The 7,337-nt window shown below is 36.6% G+C and overlaps 1 pseudogene; it reads right to left on the bottom strand.

Moving 5' to 3' along the window:
* Positions 1 to 505: 505 nt before the first annotated feature.
* On the bottom strand, positions 506 to 4,404 carry LOC149010909 (tRNA-uridine aminocarboxypropyltransferase A-like; annotated as a pseudogene).
* Positions 4,405 to 7,337: the final 2,933 nt, after the last annotated feature.

Raw genomic sequence — 7,337 nt, 5'->3', positions numbered from 1 at the left:
GAAAGACTGGAGGGACACAACTGGTTTGTTTAAATACTAGACTCCTTAGACAAAATTTTCCTAGATATGCACTTAATCAGCCAATGTACCTTTCCAAAATATCTGAAAAGAAAACAAACACGTGAATAGCTATTTCAAAATTTTTTTACAGTACCTCCGTAGGATGAAACCAAAACCTTGCTCTGATACCACTGTTGAGTTATAAAAAAACCCATCGAATAGAACAATCAACAAATAAAAGAAAAGAAGAACACAAGAATTTACGTGGAAAACCCTTAAAGGGAAAAAACTACGGGCAAGAGAGAAAATTCCACTATAGATAATAGATAAATAATTATATAAGAAGGAAGATTCTTTGGGATAATTACATGTAGAGGGGGAGGCATCCTTTTATACCATCTCCCCATCCTTACTTCTCCCACATCATCCGATGTAGGACTAAAAACTTCAACAAATTCTGCATCAATAACGAAAAGAGCAAAACTGGAATTCCACATACCCAACCCTAATGAACAGTTGCACTTCTTCTCTTCCTTCTCTTGGACAGCTTAGCTCTTTGTTGTAAAGGCTTCAAGTACCAAGATTGAAAATGGACCATATCTCTCAAAATCGAATACAATCTCCAGCCCATTATGGTCAAGAACAAGCAACAACTTTCATGGTACATACACTTCAAAAATCGTTCCTTAATTAAGATCAGATCTTACTCAAATATGGTTTCACCCTTTGTTGCAAACTTGGACAAGAACAGAAGTCTTGCATTCACCATCTCTTTCGCATGTTTTGAAGTCCCATTAAACACAATCCCAACCAAATAATTCAGTGAATCCTCAAACGGAGAAGAAAATGAAGAAACCCATTAATTCAATTCAATATCTAGTGAAGAGTTTGTACCTGGAAAGAGGAAGATGACTCAGCACGGTATAGAAGGATTATAGATTTAGAAGTTGTGAAAGAATCCAGAAGAGGGAAAGAACCACGGAGACTGCGGCCAATTACTGTATGGCAATTGTGGAGGCATCTGCAGAGTATGGGAACGGTGGCAAGCCTGTGATGGAGTCCATGTGGGTGGTGTAAGATAAAGCCCCTGGGTGGTTCTCATTCAGTATTTTATGTATAGGGTTAATTTAAAAAAAAAAATATTATATATATATATATATATATATATATATATATATATATATATATATATATATATATATATATATATATATATATATATATATATGTATATATAAAGTATAAATAAGTAATAATGTGATAAACAATTTTAATGTTATTTTGGGGTTTTTGAATAAATCAAAGATGTCACATCATCACCACTTAACTAATGGCAAGGGGGCATCAGTAATAATAAGCAAAGTTTAAGGTTGGGTTAGTAATTTCATAAAGCGTAAGGAATAAAGTAGTAATTAAGTTATAGTATAGGAGGCAATAGTAATTATCCCTAATATCAATTATTTCCAGCCATAGTTAAAATGTGTGTGGCTTCCTCTTAAATAAGTATTTGATGCTTGATGAAAAGTGCAGAGGCTAATCCTAGAAGCTACTGTCAACTGATTAACGCTAGTAAGATTCACATCATGTCTTCATCTATTTGAAGTTAATCAACTAATGTGCCTAAAAATTTGGAGAACATGAGGTATTATATCTGAATATGATTATGAAATGAGAGGCCTCCAATCCTTTCCATGTTGCTGTTGTTACAGAAAGGTTTCAGTTGCCATACTCTGCACCTACTGATCCTCTCTAGTGATTTGAGGGTTTTGCTAGAGCAGCTCATGGTTACATGGCTTTTTGCTCCCAAAACTAAATTATGTTGGCTGAGGTTTCTTTTTAACTTCTGGCCTTAGCTTTATAAGTTGAGAATTTCAAACTGTTGCATTTTGGTAGTCATTTACCTTTACTTTTTATTTTTCACTTCTTCTCAACAACCCTCTTGGGATATTGTTCTCCCCTTCCCTCTCTCTCAATTCCTCTTTTCTTAACTATCCATATTTTTCTGTTTGTATGGTGCAGCCATTTCCCTAATCTGCACATATATAACATTTTTCTTTTCTGTTTCTGAAAGCACAGTTCCTGTTTCATTAATATTACTGAGAGTACTGTTGCCTAGATTACTTTAACCCCATGTGAAGCAATGAATCTTTAGCTCAACTTGTAGTGCACTTGGATCATGAAAATGTTTCAAGAGGATGGTGGTTCAAATCCACCCAAATTCTTTTGATTTGTTATGAGTTTTGATTACACATCACAACTTTGTAAAATTAATTTTAGTATTTACTTCAAGCATATGGTCATCTTTTGTATTACTAAAATTAGGGGGTGGGGGACTTACAAATGTCCATATGCTTTTGATTTGTTATGAGTTTTGATTATTAGAGCTTTTGTAACTCTTTAATAGAGTATTTACTAAAATTAGGTTATCTTCTTATATTAATTTTCTTCATTTTTCCACTTTTTTCTCTTGTCACATGTAAAATGTCACTATTTGGCCCCCCCAAATATTGAGAACAACTTTTAAATGTAAAATAATGGGTATAAAAGTCATTTCTAGTTAAAAACTAACTCAATTCCTATTTATTCTCCCCACTTCTCTCTCACATCTTTTCTTCCTATTTATTCTCATCTCTTTCTATAAACGTGGATTAAAGGAAATATTTGAAAAAAAAATCTTATTAGATATTCAAAATGTCATTTATAATTAGAAACTAACTCCTCAATTCCTATATTCTCTCATATCTCCTCTCTCCTCTCTCCTCTTTTTTTCCTATTTATTCTCTTATGTTTCTTTCTTCCTATTTATTCTTCCCTTTTTATAAGCATGGGTTAAAGAAAATTTGGGAAAAAAATCTTCCCCACAATTAAGTACCCTTTTTATTTCTCAATTCATTTATTGTTTCTCTCTTTTTTTTTTTTTTAATATTTTTTATTTGATTTTATATTCTTTGTTTCTTTATTTTGTCAACAATTTTTGCTATTTGATTTTATATTATAAATAAAATGTCTATAGTTAGTAAGGTAATTAAGTATCATTGGTTGCATTTCTTACTTTAAAAAAAAATTTTGGTTTGCATCTGACATTTTAGGGTTGAAGCCATGTCTTTTTCTTTTGGGCCCCACAAAATATATATGAGTTTATTCCTTAATATAATAAAATAATTCATACGTGGGACCCTCAATGGGTCTTAAGGACCCATACAATATGTGTAACGAAAAACCATTGGTGCTTTCCCAATCTGGACTTCCATTCTTCGGCCCCCCCAATATTGAACCCTGGTTCCGCCACTGTCCATTAGTAGCAATTACAGAAAAAAATGGAAAACTAAAATCAACATCTCGGACAACCAGAGACATCCCATTGGAGTTCTCTACTCATCAAACAAGACCATTGTGTATCAACTTTAGAGGACATAACCTTGCTGATAATATGGTTAGGTAATCTACAGCCGTGTTAGATTCTTCTTTGAAAGACATAAAGACATATACAGCAGCCACCAAATTAGTTTCTATCTAGAGCTTTTTATTTCCATCCAAGCATTAAAGGCCAAGGATGATTGCTTCTATTTCTGCTTCAATGTTTGTCTGAATACCCAAATATAGTCAGTATGATCTAGCAACTATAGCTTACTCATTTCGGAACACGTTTGCTGCCCTTGCATTACCAGGGTTCCCAAGAGAGCTACCATCAATGTTAAGTTTAAACCATCCCTTATTAGGAGGACACCAACAAATTTCAGATGAGGGAAGGAAGTTAGAATTTTCAGCTTCAAGCGAATGGCTTTTGTTTGAATTAGCGAGTTATTGTTTACCTTTCTACCCTCTAGTTTAAACTTATGCACACCAATGTCGAAAATTACTTGACGAACCACCCAAGTATGAGAATACCTATTCTTGTTGCAAAACATCTAGATATAATATAAAATTAACAGGCAGCCACTCATGACTCAACCAAACCACGCCTAGAGGGTGATCTTTAGCCTGCTTTTCCACTCCATTAGGGGGTGTTGTAATATGATCCAGGGGCTGTTTAGTCTTTTCATTATGGTTAGGATGGTGAAAGTCTTATTGAGTTGTTTAGAGGGTATGTGAGTAATTTTACCTTTCCTATCTCATGTATGTAATTTGGGAGTTTTGGGGTTTGAGATAGATTCGATCAATCTCTTCTCTCTCATCTTGTTTTCTCTCTGAAATTGCTCTCGGTCTCTGCTGGTTCTTCATCTACTGTTGAGGGTTTCGGTTGGCTCTGGTGTGTTCTTGGTGATGGTTCTTTGCTCTTGTACAAGGCTGAAGCAATGTATACTGTTTGGTGCTTGTAAAGGCTTCGGTATTTGATGCTCTTGGATTCACGCAGGAGAGAGTTGAAGCTCTGGTTGCATCTTGATTCAGGTGTGGTTGTTCCATTGTTTCGGTTGTTATCTCTCTAGTTTTTGTATAGAGTTTTGTCACTGATTAGGGCTGTAACCTTCCTCTGTTATTTGAAGATTGCATATGCTTGGTGAGAGCATATCTCATCCTTGGATGTAGGTCTCTGACCGAACCAAGTAAACCCTGTGTTGTGTGTGTGTGATTGCTTCTACCTCTTCCATTTGGTTGTGTATCCACTGTGTTAGGTTAAGATTTCTTAACAGGGGGCGTTTGGTTCCACAATTCCTTGGAATCCGCTTCTGTAGGGAATCATGAGTCTATGGGATTAGGTTCTGTAGAATCATATTCATAAAAAAATAACTGTTTGGTTACCACTGACCCAGTTAGATAGACTATCCAAACAGAAGAAGAAGATCAAGAAGAAAACCCAGTTGCAATTTTATGTTGAAGATGAGCTATTACATGTCTTTAACTTCAAAACAGTTACGGTTCTTGACAACGATGTCATACATGTGCATGGACTTGAACCTGGTGAAGTCCTTAGGGAGAGAGATGAGATGAACCGTGGAACGCTTTAAAGCAGTTAAGATTAAGACCACATATAAACTAAATACAGAACCCAGAAAGTTACAGGAGACGCATATGACCTATTTCATGGACGACACCAATGGGTATATAGACATCAACATAGAAACATAGAAACAATATTTCACTTTGGGCTGTCAAGATCACACGAGTAGAGATGTTACCTTTTTTGTGGATATCTTTTGCAGAAATGGGTGTGAAGCCAAATGGAAGCTCAGGAAAACAAGGATGGAGCTCAACGACCAGCAATGGTGCTCGACGACGACGGTCTTCTCTTCTGAAGCCAAATCGAAGGTCAGAAAACAAGAATGGAGCTCAACAAACCAACAATGGTGCACTGGGACGACGATCTGCTCTTCTGAAGCCAAATCGAAGGTTAGAAAACAACAATGGAGCTCAACGAACCAGAAATGGTGCTCGACAACGACGTTTTGCTCTTGTGAAGCCAAATCGAACCTCAGAAAACAACGATGGAACTCAATGAACGATTGCTATGCTCGTTCCCAAACTGAACGGAAGACTTGCTCTGCAGAGAAGATGAACCCTAGAGAAAATTTTCACGCTTTGCGGAGAAGATGAGCCCTAAAGAAAACGGAGAAGATGAGCCCTAGAGAAAACGGAGAAGAAGAGCCCTAGAGAAAATTTCACGCTTTGTTGAGAAGATGAGCAGTTGAGAAAAATTTTCACGATAATGGTGATTCTATGGGAATCATCCATATTAATATTTGGGGTTGAATTAGGTGAGTCTGTTTGGAAACCACCTCAAGAGGTGGTTTCTAGTGGATTCAGTTTTTTAATGCAAACTGTGGATTCCTGGTGATTTTTGAAGAATCTGGATCCCGACTCAACGTCTGAACCAAATGATTTATTTTATTGGAGTCATGATTCCCTAGAATCTGATTCCAGGGAATTGCGGAACCAAACACCCCCTATAAAGACTCAAGCAAGACTCTTTCACTGACCAAACCAAGCTAAATTTTGATGCTAAGATGTCCCCACAATAATGAGAAAAAGAGCACTATAACATACACTGATGAATACATTCTAAAGCTTGAAAACCAAAGTCACAATGGGAAGCAAGAATAACTTTATACTGAATTACCTCATCTACTATAATTTCTTTGTGCATTAATCTCCAGCACTATAGCTGCTACCGTGGCAATAAATTTTTCTTCCACATTGTTGAGGCGCAACCCAAAAAAGGAGTATGCTGCCTACTATACTCCCATGCTGACTTAATCGAAAAACTACCATCAACTTTTCTAATCAAATGGCACATATCCCTAAGAGCTCCATTATAGTTTTGAAAGCTTGTGAATTGACCCCTGCCATTCTCCATGGTCTATATTAAAAAATTATTTTATATTTAAAAATATACATGGGCATCGGAAAAATTACTAGCTAGGTACATGATTGTTTAATTCTTTGTCTAAAAAATTTATTTTATTTTGTTTAGTGACTTTTGTAATCATTTTGTGTATTCAACAATAATCATATTTGAGAACAAGAGGCATCTAATGTCATGAATGCCAGGGGAGGGAAGTTCATAGATTAATCAAGGCAAAGAGCAGGGACAATCTGGGTCAAGTTGTGTATTTGGCATATTCAGGAGATCACTGACTCAAAGAGGGGTTCCTTCTCGCTGAACATATTTTCCATGCTGAAAAGATTCAATACCAATACTATAGCAAGATCTAGATGTTTTCAGCAAGAAGGGGGCAAAGTAGCCCTAGATCTTAGAAGCATGGGAAAACATGAACGGCAAGGTGAAGGAAGCAATGCTTAAAACGGATGCTCTTCAACATCATTCCATCCAACACAGCATAGCAGCCTTGTTTTTAGTCCATGATTAACATGCCCACACAAGTAGGTCTTGGTTACCTTGGCCCCACTCCTCATGAGGTGGGACAAGTCTATCACACAGTAGAAGGAGGAGCTTGAGGCTTACATCAAAGGGATGAGGCCCTACAATGTGTGATGGATGGACCCATTCAATCAAAAAGTCCATCATCAACTTTATGGTGTATTATGATAGGAGTACTATCTTCTTGGGATTTGTGAAAGCATTCAGACAGGTGAGACACCATAGGTACATCTATGGTCTACTAGAAGATGTGAAGGAGGTGGGCTGAATAAAGTGGTGCAAACCGTGATAGACAATGGCTCACAACTTCAAAAAATCCAGTGAGATGATGATGTAGTTTATAGGTTACAACGTTGTTTGGACAACCCATTGTATCAACCTCATGTTGAAGGACATTTTGACGATTAGGATTCTGGTGAGCATAGTGGAGAGGGACAGATAGGTCACAAACTTTATATACAATCATAGCTATGCATTTTACATGATGAGGGAGGTTTGTGGGGGTGACATGGTGCGACTT

The sequence above is a fragment of the Hakea prostrata genome, chromosome 7, assembly GCF_041222555.1.
Source record: "Hakea prostrata isolate BN-2017 chromosome 7, UWA_Hpros_2, whole genome shotgun sequence".
NCBI lineage: Eukaryota > Viridiplantae > Streptophyta > Magnoliopsida > Proteales > Proteaceae > Hakea > Hakea prostrata.
The sequence above is the reverse complement of the archived record's forward strand: the minus strand, read 5'-3'. Positions and strand labels throughout refer to the sequence as shown.